Below are 15677 nucleotides of genomic sequence, written 5' to 3'. Positions count from 1 at the left end.
ATAATTGACTATTGATGATGGTGATGGCTTAAGAAATTTTCATTGGATATTTGGATATTGTATCATGATTATTTGTGTGGTACCTCTGTTTAGTTTTTAATTCACATTAAACTAACGTGAGTAATGTAATAACTCTTATTGACTTGTAATATATTATTAAAAAACTGATGTATTTGTTAAAACTAGTTGATAACAGAATTGTTTCCAGTAATTTAATGTTATACAACTTTTTTTTTATTTTAGAGTGGTGGAAACAGTAATTCACACGTTAACGAACTGAAGGGCAGAGAGAATGTAAAAAGTAAGTTTTCAGTCTTAAAATTTTCGATACATTTTACAAATGTTTTCCAATTTTTCATTCTTATATATGAACATAACAAGATATTTTAAGCTTATATGCTTATTATAAGTTCTGATTTTTTTAAACAAAAAAATAATAATAAATTACGCTAGTAAAACATGGAAAGTATCAGAAAACACATCAAAGCTTTTAGGCGTTTATTTTTTGTCATGAAAATACCCTAACAAAATTTTCTGTTTTGTTCAAGCACGTGTTATTTATATTTTAGTAACTACGAGAAATTCCACGCTTTTTAAACGCTGAATGTACGCAATATCAGTTCGAGGAAATACAGAAAATTTGGGTTATAATTTAAAATGCATAATGCTTTTACAACAGCAAAAATCTCCCTCAGACGTTGATAATATCTGTTATTCACAATTGGTAAAACTACGAGGTAAAGCAGTGTTCTTGACACATCTCAGGGTCTCTGGATGATGTGTTCAAACAGTTTCCTCCTAGCTTTTCCTCCCATAGTCAGAACTTATCTTTTAAGAGTGCTCAAAAACTCTGTTAAGGTTCTTTAATAACTCTCCTGAATCATTATCAATATTATTTAAAAATATATATTAGAACAATGCACAGTATAAAAACTCACCGCAATAATTCATTATATCACCTCAAAATGGAATGAGAACCTTCACAAACTCATAATGCACTAGCTCTCTCAAATTCAAAACGAGCTGATGTGTGCATCACATGACTTCCTTTTACTCCAATTTAATGTCATTTCCCCATTATTCGCTATTTTAATGTGATTCAATATTTATTCTCTAAATATCACCAACAATGGCCAAATTGAAACCAAAAAAAAAAAAAAAAACTCCGCCAAATTTGTCGCCAAGTTGGCGACAAAACTTGGCGACCAAAAGACTGGCGATATATCGCCAAGTGTCCGACAAATTATAACGCCACTTGAGTTTACATCGAAATTAACAATGATTTCCCCCCAAAAAGGTGCAAAAGACCCCCTTAGGAACATCCGAAAGCAACCAAAAGGGGAGGTGCACAACTAGACCCCACTACGAGTCTATGTACCAAATTTCAACTTTCTAGGACATACCATTTTTGAGTTATGCGAGATACATACGCACATACGCACATACGCACATACGCACATACATACAGACGTCACGAGAAAAATCGTTGTAATTACCTCGGTGATGGTCAAAATGGATATTTCGCGTGTCTATACATTCTTAGGCACTTTTCCGCATGTGGTCGAATCGAAAAAAAACTAAACATTCATTTGGGGGTGAGCAAAATGGAAATTAAGGGCGATTTTTGAGTGAAAATTTTTTCGCGAATACAATACTTCCTTTTTTGTAAAAGGAAGTAAAAACGAGCTGATGCGTACCTCACATGACTTCCTTTTACTCCTATTTAATGTCCTTTTCCCATAATTGGTAATTTTAATGTGATTCAATTGTTTACTCTCTAAATATCACCAACAATGGTCAAATTGAAACCAAATTCCAAAAAATTAAAAAAAAGCCAATTTTGTCGCCAAATTGGCGACAAAGTTTGGCGACCAAAAGACTGGCGATATATCGCCATGTGTCCGCCAAATTGTAACACCACTTGAGTTTACATCGAAATTAACAATGATTTCCCAGCAAAAAGGGGCAAACGTCCCCCTTAGAAACACTCGAATGCAACCACAAAAGGCAGTGCACAACTAGACCCCACTAGGAGTCTACGTACCAAGTTTCAACTTTCTCGGACATACCGTTCTTGAGTTATGCGACATACATACGCACATACATACATACAGACGTCACGAGAAAACTCGTTGTAACCAACTCGGGATTCGTCAAAATGGATATTTCACGTGTCTATACGTTTTTAGGCACTTATCCACGTGTGATCGAGTTGAAATAAAAACTCAACATTCATTCGGGGTGAGCAAAATGGAAGTTAAGGTCGATTTTTGAGTGAACATTTTTTCGCGAATACAATACTTCCTTTTTCGTAAAAGGAAGTAAAAACAAACAATAATTCTAATTAATTTCCAAAACATGTTAAATTCACGCCAGATGATAAACCTCAAACTATGGCAATGGAACAATTCTAATTTGTTTTCTTCTTACTAGGTTATAATTTTTCATTTTTTAACACAATATTTCTTTCAGAAAATAGACAATATTTTCTCGTTATGTTAAAAGTACTAAAAATCTACTGACTTTTTCAGGAATATTATAAACTTTAAAAGAAGTTGAATTTTTTTTTTTTTTTTGAATACGTACTAATGGGATACCTGCTCTAGTCAAACTCTCGTACATCAAAAGGAGATTCATAAAAATCTGTTTTAAGTCAAGTTCTTATAAGCGGATTATGTAGCATATCTAACATGCTTGAAGAAACTAACAGTAGATATGTTAATATTTTTGTACTACAATCCCAAGTCGAAAAAGAAAATGTTTCTGTTAAAAACTTTGTGATCATCATTATTCACAAAAAAAATTATTATTGAATCGCTTTTTGACGCTGTTGTATAAATGTTATTACTCAAAAATATCCAAATATTCACTCATTTTTCTTTTTATTTATATAAAAAAAAATATTTTTATTAAATTACTTTAATTAAAGAAAATATCTTCACAATAAGCTTATTAGGAAAGTGTTTAGCACACATTGTCATGCAGTTGAACGCATTTTGATGAAATAGTATTTTTTACTTCCTTTTACAAAAAAGGAAGTATTGTATTCGCAAAAAAAATTCACTCAAAAATCGACCTTAATTTCCATTTTACTCACCCCGAATGAATGTTGAGTTTTTTTCGACTCGACCACACGTGGATAAGTGCCTAAAAACGTATAGACACGCGAAATATCCATTTTGACGATTCCTGAGTTAATTACAACGAGTTTTCTCGTGGCGTCTGTATGTACGTATGTATGTGCGTATGTGCGGATGTGCGTATGTATGTCGCATAACTCAAGAACGGTACATCTTAGAAAGTTTAAATTTGGTACGTAGACTCCTAGTTGGGTCTAGTTGTGCACCTCCCATTTTGGTTGCATTCGGGTGTTTCTAAAGGGGTCTTTTACCCCTTTGGGGGGGGGGACGTTTGTTAATTTTGATGTAAACGCAAGTGGTGTTATAATTTTTCGCATATTTGGCGATATATATCGCCAGGTTTTTGGTCGCCAAGTTTTGGCGCCAACTTGGTGACAAATTTGGCGATTTTTTTTTTTTTTAAATCTGGTTTCAATCAGGCCACTGTTCGTGATATTTAGAGAGTAAACTATTGAATCACATTAAAAATGCCAATAATGGGGAAATGACATTAAATTGGAGTAAAAGGAAGTCATGTGATGCACACATCAGCTCGTTTAATTTACAGTATCTACTTCCCTGCCCTAAAGATACATCAATCAAGAAAACTGCTGCTCTAAAAGTTACATTTTTCAAAATAAATGAAATTTTTGTCATTAACTGTCTTATACATTCTTCTAAAAAAGAAAGTGCAAAATCAAAATGAAAAGGAATCCATTTCCTTTAAACTTCACTGCATAATCTTTCCCCCAATTAAACAGAATCCATTTTGGTTTAAACCATGTTACTAAACGCGCTATATTTTCTTTTGAAAAAACACATGCATTTGAGGCAACGAGAAGCAAAGGGATTCACACAAGTGAACCATTTTAAGGTTCGGGTAAAACGCGTTTAAAGATCAGATCCTGCGTATGCTTTGATTGAAAATTTTTTCTAAATCATGCTCTACAGCAGCATCTACCACGGATACTAGTACAATCTCTTGCCCCAAGACAGAGGAGAGGTTTACCTACCATTTGTACTATTTATCTCCAAATTTTTAATTTTGCCACCTACATCCCTTTGCTTCTCACTACCTCAATTAAGTTTTTTTTTTCTTTTTAATTTGTGAAAAGAAGACGCAAACTGAAAATAAACCAGTATATTCTGTGAGTAACAATGCTCTGTGCTACTACAAGGCATAAAGTAAAACTAGGATTTTGTTAAAAATTGTGCGCATAGTTTTTGGAGATCGTTCACTACTTTTGTCATATTAACGTTAAAGTACTAACACTTTCTCTTTGTTAAACATCGTTCTTCTAACAACATACTCTGTCCAGCATAGTTATCGCTTCAAGGTATCTCATTACAATGTAATAATGCAGGTTTTTTTTTTCCTTACATTATATCTCGTTTTAGTTTCTTTTAAAAGTATACTCATACGATAAACTGACACTGTAATACTCTGTCATAAATAATGAGAATCGTTTCATACAATTCTGCAGAATCATTAATCAACTGTGGAAGCACCCCAGTGCTTCAGCTATGCCGCTTAATTGATTTTCGCTTAGTAAACATAGAAGATTAAAAAAGAAAGAGAATATTTCTGGTGCATAATGATTAGGCCTCTAGTTTACAGTCATAGAAATGAAAAGTTTAACGTTTCTCGTTTGATCTGTTTTGGGATCAGGAATTTTGAAAATCTCGTTTGTTGGATCTTTCAGAAGAACCGTATTGTTTCCCACTTAATTAATACAGTGAAGCAACGATTATACGTTTCTCTTTTGTACGTTTTTTTTTGTCAATTATGCGGTTTTTAAATTGGTCCCTGCTGAGTTTAATACAGATTGACGTATAACAATGATACGTTTTTTCATTTATATGCTTTTTTCACAGTTTGCCTAAAACTGTGAAGAAAGAATAAAAACTTTAAGGACTTTAAAGATAATCATCTGTAAGGATAATCTTTAAGGATAAACTTTAAGGATAACTTTAAGGATAATCATCTTTAAGGATAATCATCTCTGAGGAATATTTTAACATTTGTATAAGTACGGATAAATTATAAGTCAAATACTGAAGAAACTACAAATATTATGACTAGCATTTTAAGTTATTCCTAGTGTTTTTGGCTTACATTTTTTTCCAAAATATTTTACTAGTAGCAAACACCGAGGAAAGATTTTATTTCTTTATTAAATGCGTCAAATGCGTTGGCAACTAAGTCAAACGATTATTTTCTGGAGCTAAAATAATTTTGACTTTTTGAATTAGCACTCTCATTTTTTATATATATATTTTTATTTTTTACTTATTACTCTGACTGCCCGCGGAACGACAAAACTAGGGTCCTAAATTGCTACAAACTTGTATTGCTTTTTCGAGCAATCACGATTGCTTATTGCTCTCACTTGACAGTTTTGAATTCCTATGATTATATTTTCCCCCCGCCTCCCTCTGCAGCACCACCGTCGACCGGCCTCACGATGCTGCTCCTCTAGCGAAAACCGCCTCCAGGTTGCATCACTTACTTGCCTACTTACACATACACCTACACACACATACACCTACACACACATACACCTACACACACATACACCTACACACATACACCTACACACACAAACACATACACACAGGCATACATACAGACACCTACACATACAAACACACCTACACACATACACCTACACACACAAACACATACACACACGCATACATACAGACACCTACACATACAAACACATACATACACACACATACATGCAGATGCCTACACATACAAACACATACACCTACACACACAAACACATACACACACGCATACATACAGACACCTACACATACAAACACATACATACACACACACATACATGCAGATACCTACACATACAAACACATACACACACACCTACACATACACGCAACTACACACACATACACATACCCACCACACAAACACACATACACACATACCCCCCACACACACACAAACACACACGCCTACATACACCACACACACACTCGTGATTGCGGAAAACATAATTTGAATTCAAGATGTCAAAGTTCAAATTAATCTCCTCTTTTTTTAGAGTTACAATCTGTGCACGAGCTTGCAAGAAATTTGTCTGTCGTAGCGCTTAATGTAAAACAAAGAATAAAAGGTATAGAAACAAATGATTCATCTCCACAGTAGCGAATTAGAAAATAAGAACCTAAAAAAGATAATTTTAAAAACTCAAATTTCGGAAAAACTTCTATTTTTCACAGAGTTCCAACGCATTTATTCACGAAACTTCATGACAATTCAGGATTTAAAGCGAACCTAAATATGTTGTACCTCATACGGTTGAAGTAATATGTAAAAACGAGCTGATGTGTGCATCACATGACTTCCTTTTACTCCAATTTAATGTCATTTCCCCATTATTCGCTATTTTAATGTGATTCAATATTTATTCTCTAAATATCACCAACAATGGCCAAATTGAAACCAAAAAAAAAACTCCGCCAAATTTGTCGCCAAGTTGGCGACAAAACTTGGCGACCAAAAGACTGGCGATATATCGCCAAGTGTCCGACAAATTATAACGCCACTTGAGTTTACATCGAAATTAACAATGATTTCCCCCCAAAAAGGTGCAAAAGACCCCCTTAGGAACATCCGAAAGCAACCAAAAGGGGAGGTGCACAACTAGACCCCACTACGAGTCTATGTACCAAATTTCAACTTTCTAGGACATACCATTTTTGAGTTATGCGAGATACATACGCACATACGCACATACGCACATACACACATACGCACATACATACAGACGTCACGAGAAAAGTCGTTGTAATTACCTCGGTGGTGGTCAAAATGGATATTTCGCGTGTCTATACATTCTTAGGCACTTTTCCGCATGTGGTCGAATCGAAAAAAAAACTCAACATTCATTTGGGGGTGAGCAAAATGGAAATTAAGGGCGATTTTTGAGTGAAAATTTTTTCGCGAATACAATACTTCCTTTTTTGTAAAAGGAAGTAAAAATAAACAATGTAAACCCAAAAGCTGCATTTATTTAATTTAGCACCTTGAAGTAGTCGTTTGATTTCGTTGTCAAGTTGAAATATTACGTAAATAAATAAAATATTTTCTTAAAACTTGCAATTGGTAAAATACTTAAAAAATATAATTTATAAACTAAAAACTAGAAATGGCTTAAAACGATATGTATAAAATGTATTTTTGTCAGTATGATAGTTCTAATTTATATGTTCTTATGTATCTAAAGATTCATTTTAACGCGGTAAGACATACGTTTGATTTTATTGTAAGTAGAAAATTAAGACAGGTTGCCTATTTTGAAGTTCTAAATATTGCAGACAAACTTAGTTTTCTATAATTCAGCTTTTCATCAGTGATATAACTAACATAAAAACTTCATAATTATTGGCAGAAAAAAAAATATTTTGTTAAGTTGATTCGTTTACGGCAAATTTAATACAGCTTGATTATTTAAATCAAAAGTTTGATTATTAAAAACGGAAAAGATTTCGGAAATGTGTTCGTAATTTTGATGCACAGCGAAAAGTGTTTGTGCGACGCGTGTCAGTTTCTAAAATATCGAATCACTTTGAGAATGAAACTACTCTAAAAGAATACGTTAAGTAACATTAAATTATATTTCCTTCCAAGCATTACCTGCACATTAGCTGTTTAAAAGCTTTTGAGCTAGAGGCATGTCTTACTAATTAAACTTTATTTTAACTCTTGTTCAGGTGAGATCAGAGAATCATCTGTTGCAATTAAGCGAATTTTATTAGAGTTAACAGAAAAAAAAATGCTATTCGTGCGTGATTAACTTTGGAAACCATTTTCTTTTTCGACTACGCAAAGTTTTTTTACTTCAAATAAAAATATTAATTTAAAACATTTTTATTTTCTTCATTGTTTTTTTTTATTATTTTTATTAGTATTAGAGTATTAGTTTTATTATTTTGAAGATTTAATTGCACTATTTACTTACCTTAAAAAGATATCATAAAAAAAAGTGTGGCTGTAAACTCTCGTTTTATTTTATTTTTTGTTATTATATTTATTATTTTTTTTTTTTTTTTTCATAAAAGATAATCTTGTCTTTCAGCTTTTTTATCCTTTTGAAGAGAAAAATGTGTGAATTCAAACTTAAAAATATTACTTGATTTCAAAATCTAAAAACAAATTAACATACTCACAGAATGTTAACTTGTTTTTTATCAGTTACTAAAATAATTCGTAAGACCAAGATGTAATTAGTATGATTAATGCATTATACTCTGGTTCGCAAAATGATATGAACACACAGTAATTTTGTGATGTTAAAGCCTAAATTCATGTATAATTATCAAAAAAAAATATATTATTTTGGGAAGAGTACGACAGATTTACCTTATACGTTGCGGCACATTGTGTATACCACTAAAATTTATTGAAAGCATAAATTACTCTTAAAAATAGTGTTGCAAAATGGTATGAACACTAAACGAGTGCATAAAGAGATTAGGAATATTAAATAAGAGTAAGGATTAAGAAGAAAAAAATGCTATTTGGTTTAGCAAATAAATGTACTTTGCAACCTTGAGAGCTTTCAAACGTGTCTGCAAAATGAGTTTCAGGCTAATATAAATTGAAAGTGAGGTAAGCGGTGTTTAGAACGGCAAAATTGTGATTTTTTGTGATCCAAAACGATCAATAACAGCTCTCACAAGAAAAAAAAATGAATGTATTATTTTGTAAAACATTGAATTTGCTTCGCTTATAAGCGGATTATGGAGCTAATAATTCCTCGGGACTTCCGCAAAGCTATTGGAAAGATGAAAGTTAGCAATTATAAAAAGCCTGAAAGATGGGAACACAACTTTAGGTGAACTTACAAGACATTCTGTGATTGCGGTGTCAAAAAACTCTTCGTCCAGAATAGTCAACGAATCTAAGGTGCTGAAGTACACTGTAAAAAAAATCCGTAAAATTTACGGAAAAAAACTGTCAGCCAGGACGCCAGTTTTCTTCCGTTTATTTTACAGAAATCTTCCGTATTTTTATTATTTATTCAAGCTGATTTATTATTTTATGAAGATTAAAAAATGAAACTATACTTTCATAAATCCATTTCAATATTTACTATACTACTACGAAATACATGTATACAAAGGTACATTTCCGAATATGCCTCTGTAACAGATAACAAAAAAACATAATAATAAAATATTGATTAGGATGCAATGAAATGGAAGTTGCAAACGATTTAAGACTTACTCGCTTTAAATAAATATAAGATCAAAAACTCGAGCACGATAACCAAAATCCAAACACACGGGCGAAATTTCGAAGATTCGAAGTAAAACAAAATATAACCGGTTACAGATTCAAAAAAAAAAAAAAAAAAAAAAAAAAAAAAAAAAAAAAAAAAAAAAAAAAAACAGAGAAATCCTGTATTTTATTACGAACAGTTTTTTTCTGTAAAAAATACGGATAACTTCTTCAAAATTTAGTTTTTTTTACAGTGTACAGGAAAAAAATATACCATCCACAACTGAACAAAACGTATGGGAATGTGAGGTAAAATAAAATAGTTAAGACAACGAGCCTTTTTCAAAATGAACAAAAATTGGACATCTGTTTTGAAAATTTCTGTACATAAATGAATAGTAGTAGGGTATTTAATTACAAAACTTACACTATTTTTTTTTAAACTTTTGGCTGTAAATTTTTGTACGAATTTTTTATTCGTTACGGAATTAAATTTTTAAACGTGCAATTCATTACAGTAAACTGTGCCAATAATTAGATAAAAAGTATTAAGAAAATTATTCGAGACACTTTAACGAAACAAATTGAAGTTTTTATAAAACTGGTTATTTACATAAACTTATGATCAACATTCGTCTTCAGGAATAATTCGTAAGATAATACAGCACGTCAATACCAAAAACGTCACATACTCAAATTCATCATATTAACATTCTCTGATAATTCTCATGAGCCTATTAATTGATGAGGGTAAAAATATTTCCATTCAATTAAACTTTATTCAAAGAAGCACAGTAATATTTTCACTGAATGCTTTCCCTTTTCATTCAATCCTTTCTCAAAATGCATCGACCTTATCCCATCTTAATTCGATAAATTGAGCGGAGATTTTCTTTTGTCTTCTCGCTTATCATCTTCCTCAACGAGGTGATGTATGCCCAAAACAAACAATGTAAAGGTTAATCACGGGTATATGGAGGAAATCATAAAAAGTATCAGAATCGTTAATCACAGGCAGGATTGTTTCTGCCGGTTGACTCAACGGATTTTCTTTCAATATATATAAAGAGATGGAAATGAAATCTTACGCATTTATTACTTTAACTTTCGGTTTTCGAAAAGAAAAAGAACTGTAGGACCATTTCACCGAAACACTGACATTTCGTCCTGCACGCAAAAGCTCCGTATTGCATTTCAAAACGTGTATTCAACAATGCTATTTTTCTCAAAAGTCATACATGTATGCAAAATATATGTGTGTTTATATGTGTGTATACAAAATATTTATGTGTATAACATTTTTTATGCATTACTTTTGGAATAAAATACAAAGCTGTCAAGTCCAGGACGAAGTGTCTGATTTTATGTGGTGTGGCCCACTACGCGTTACTTTTATAAAGTAACATTAAAAATAATTAGAATGAAAGCGAAGTAAATGAATTATCGGGTCATTTAAAAAGTATCTGCGCTCTTTTAGCAAATTTTTGAAAATATTTTTTTTTTTATATTGAAAACCAATCCTAAATGATTCAAATTACATACATGATTCAAATTACCTAAGCGTGTCATAATATCTTTGAATTAAATTAATAGTTACATGGTTTTATAGTTACAATTTCTTATACTTTGAAAGCTATGCAATATTTAAAAAGTTCTGTTTCGCTTCATGCCAATAATTACACCTTTAAACTATGAATGGGGCTGCTAAAATAGAGACAAATCTGAATCACGGATACCCTGAACCACGATACGCTTTAATATGCATTCTAACTGTAATCTATCTTTAAAACGTTATATGCCAGTGCCAATAATGTTTGAGACCAAAAAAATTTAGAACAGGATAAAACCAGTTCGAAAGGTAAGAAAATCTAATAATATTAATAGGAAAAATAAATTACGGGCGAGCTGAGTTCGGGAAGGGGGGTGTAGGGGGGTTTAAGAGGGGGGAAACGGTTTATCACGATTTCCGGAAAAACTAAGAGTCCTATCAAAAAAAATAAATTACAATGTTGTTAGAAATAAAAAGATCTACAACTTTTGTATATGCACTTTTTTTCTATAAACTCAAAATATATGCGAAAAATTCAAAAAATCGACTCTTTGGTTTTTTATTTTTATTTCCCACAAAAAAAAATTTTTTTCACTAAATTTTATGAAAAGTTACCTTATTATGTCTCAAATACACTAATTTTTTGCATTTAAAATATTTATTTTTTCTCCTTATTTTGATTTAGTAGCAAAAAAGCATCAGAATTTTCAATCAAAAAATCTCACATCAAAATATCTGATTTTTTTAAAAAATCGGAGCAAGTTTTTTTCGTTGGAATCTCTACTTTTTGATTGTATAAAAAACAATAAACAATACTATTTAAAATTTTCGCAAAAAATGAAGAAAATCAAAAAACTCGAATTTGAAAAAAAAAATCATCACTATGTAAAATTTTAAGCTATTTATTAAATTAACAGCAAACCAATAATTTACAGCAAACACAATTGGAAAACTGATTATTTTTCATAATATTCAAGGTAACACAGTTCGAAATTGCGGATATTACTCATATATCCCATCCTACAGTGTAGCTTGCTATTCGTAACTCCAAAAAACTATAGGGGGCACTGCAGTCACCGTCTAATGGTGGATGAGAAGGGTATAATACATATGCATGCTGTAGCTTGATTTTTAATTATTTTAGTATATTTTCATTTTCATTTTCAGTTTGTGTCAATGTAACATGGAAAATTTCATTTTTCGAGTAATTAAAGTGTACATTTTAATAAGGAGCTTAAAATTTTTACACAGTTATGACTTTTTTTTTTCAAATTCGAGTTTTTTGATTTTTTTCATTTTTTGCGAAAATTTTCTATTGTTTTGTATATTGTTTTTTATACCATAAAAAGTAGAGATTCCAACGAAAAAAACTTGCTCCGATTTTTTAAAAAAATCAGATATTTTGACGTGAGATTTTTTGATTGAAAATTCTGATGCTTTTTTACTACTGAATCAAAATAAGGAGAAAAAATAAATATTTTAAATCCAAAAAATTACAGTGTGTTTGGGACATAATAAGGTAACTTTTCATTAAATTTAGGGATTTTTTTTTTTTTTGTGGGAGATAAAAATAAAAAACCAAAAAGTCGGTTTTTTGAATTTTTCGCATATATTTTGAGGTTATAGAAAAAAAGTGCAAATACAAAAGTTGTAGATCTTTTTATTACCAACAACTTTGTAGTTTAATTTTTTTCGATAGGACTCTTAGTTTTTCCGGAAATCGTGATAAACCGTTTTCCTCCCTTAAACCCCCCTACACCCCCCTTCCCGAACTCAACTCGCCCGTAATTTATTTTTTCTATTAATGTTATTAGATTTTCTTACATTTCTAACTGGTGTTATCCTGTTCTAAATTTTTTCGACTTTTTACCATTTTCAAAGCTATTGGCACTGGCCTATTATGTCTAGTGTAGATTATAAGTCATGTTTCATGCATCAAGTGTCTTTTCTAATAACAAAGGACCCCGAATACTTTGCTCGTCTTTCAACAACCATTATTGTAAAGTGAAATCACAAACGCATGCCTACCTTAACAACTGTCCTTTCACATTATTACAATGTCACTCTAGAGTGTCATTATTAACCGATTAACTATTAACGAACATGTCAGGCTCATTATTAGAGAGAGAATCATAACGAAGACTCAACTCTACTATAAATTAATTACTAACTTACTGTTGTAACATTTAATCTTTAAAAGGCCAGGCATATTAAACTGACGTAATTCTAGCGCTCTACATTTTCTATTGCATTTATTTAACAAAGGCTTTCTACTATTTAGTAACTTACCAAAATATGGTTAAAATTACATTGTGACAAATGTATTTTTAGTTTTCGTCGTTTTCAGCATTCTACTTACAAATAATTAACTAAAATATGTTAAAATTACCATTGTGACGAATGTATTTTTAGTTTTCGTCGTTTTCAGCATTCTACTTTCAAATAATTAACTGAAATATGTTAAAATTACATTGTGACGAATGAGCTTTTAGTTTTCGTCGTTGTTAGCATTCTACAAATAACCAAAATGTGATTAAAATTACATTGTGTTGAATGTGCTTATAGTTTTCGTCGTTGTTAGCATTCTACTAGCAAATAAACAACCAAAATGTGTTGAAATTGCATAGCGACGAATGTGCTTTTAGTTTTCGTCGTTGTTAACATTCTACAAACAAATAACCACAATGTGTTTAAAATTACATTGGGACGAATGTGTTTTTAGTTTTTGAAGTTGTTCGCAATCTATTAACAAAAAATTACCCAAAATATACTATAATTACATTGTGACGAATGTGCTTTTAGTTTTCGTCGTTATTAGTATTCTACATACAAACAAATAACCAAAATATTTTGAAATTGTATTGTTACGAATGTGGTTTTAGTTTTAGTCGTTGTTAGTATTCTACATGCAAACGAATAACCAAAACGTAGTATAAATTACATTGTGACGAATATGCTTTTAGTTTTCGTCGTTATTAGTATTCTACATACAAACAAATAACCATAATGTAATAAAAATTGCATTTTGACGAATGTGCTTATAGTTTTCGTCGTTGTTAGCATTCTAATGACAAACAAATAACCAAAGTATGGTTAAAAACTACACTGTGATGAATTTGTGTTTAGTTTTCGTACGAAGAAGCATTTTAACTGAAATTTCATCTATATTAATATATAAAAATCTTCTGTGCGGACGTTTGTCACCATAAGGCTTTTAAACGGCTGGACCGATTTTGATCAAATTTTTTGTGTGTAATTAAGTTGTGGCGAGCATGGTTTCGAAGCGCGATGGCTCGAATCGGAAACGTCTTTGTTAATTAATTAATTTATTTATACTTTGGATGGTGATTTCTCCAAAATGGTAAATATTTATTTTAACCTATTGTTGAGCGAGAACTGAAATAAATATTTAACCATTGCCAAAGGACAATAAGAAAGCCAGCTCTGCTTTTTGTAATGAAATTAACTATCGTGATATGTCAATTGAGAGCAGATAAAACGTAGAGAGAGTCTTCATATCTTGAAAGCAACGAATTTAGGTCCAGTGATATATTTTAAAGTAAAGTACTGGAAGGTTCGCGCAAAACGTGTGGTCTGTCGTCGTAGTTGAACCATGTGACCAGATCGGTGCATTAGGTTGTCCTGACCAAATGATCAGAAAGTACCGTATCTAGCAACATTTCTTTCTCGGCTCAAATCCATCTGAATCCAATGTCAAGAACACTTTAAGGATTATCAAACTAATTAGTACATTATTAAAGGAAAAGATGATGAAATTTAAAGAATTTTATTTACTAGAACATATTTTATTTTCGTTCAGATAAATTACAACAGGATAGTTCTGCACACAAAAGATCAGTACAGTGGAAGATCTTTATCTTTGGTGGAAAAAGCAAATCAGGCAATGTATGAAGTTTTAAAAGTTTTCGTTTAAAAGATTGGAGCATTAATCGGTCGGAGTTGGCTTCGCTCACTGATCGGCTGGATTACAGTAATGTGGTGGCTTGGCGACTTTGGCTATAAATAATAGAGTTGCATGGTCATTTGTTTAGATTTTAAAGCCTACTGTTAGTGTAATTTATTGTATTTTTTGTTTATTTCGCCAAATATTTAAGATTTCAAAGAATTGTTTTTTGTTTTTAAAGAGATTTTAGTCATTTTAGTTGAAGAATGTATTTATTTTACATCGGGAGGGGGGGGGGTATGAGTGATTTTCGTTTATTCAGAGAACTGTTTTTACCTTTATCATTTTTTTAAACGATATCCTTTCTATTGTTCTATTCTTTTTCATATGGGGGATGTTGCAGCGGGATTTCCCCGTTTGTTCTAGATGGGTTGTTAGTTTTTTACACTTAATACATGAGGACGCTTTTTATCCTTTGAGTTTGGCTGAAGGAACAAACCATCAAGTACGGGAGAAAAAATAGTTAATAACACAACTGCTCAGTGGGCTTTAGATAAATCAAGTTGTAATAAATACACGCATTCTGACACTAAGCAGCTTAAAATATTTTCTTTTTACTAATTTTTTTCAACAAAACGGTTCAAACACTTGATAGTTTATTGAAATTTTTTAACTTTCCAATTTACAAAGTTTGAACAGAACAACGTCTGTCGGGAGCTTTAGTTGTTGTATATTTTAGTTCATACCAAAATCATATGTAACACGGTTAGATAATCAGATGCGCTTTTAAACAATATACCAATCTTTAGCAAATTAGTTCAATTTTATTTCAAACTAAATAAGCTTCATGCA

Source organism: Uloborus diversus, unplaced genomic scaffold, assembly GCF_026930045.1.
Source record: "Uloborus diversus isolate 005 unplaced genomic scaffold, Udiv.v.3.1 scaffold_11, whole genome shotgun sequence".
In the NCBI taxonomy this organism is placed as follows: Eukaryota; Metazoa; Arthropoda; class Arachnida; order Araneae; family Uloboridae; genus Uloborus; species Uloborus diversus.
The sequence above is the reverse complement of the archived record's forward strand: the minus strand, read 5'-3'. Positions refer to the sequence as shown.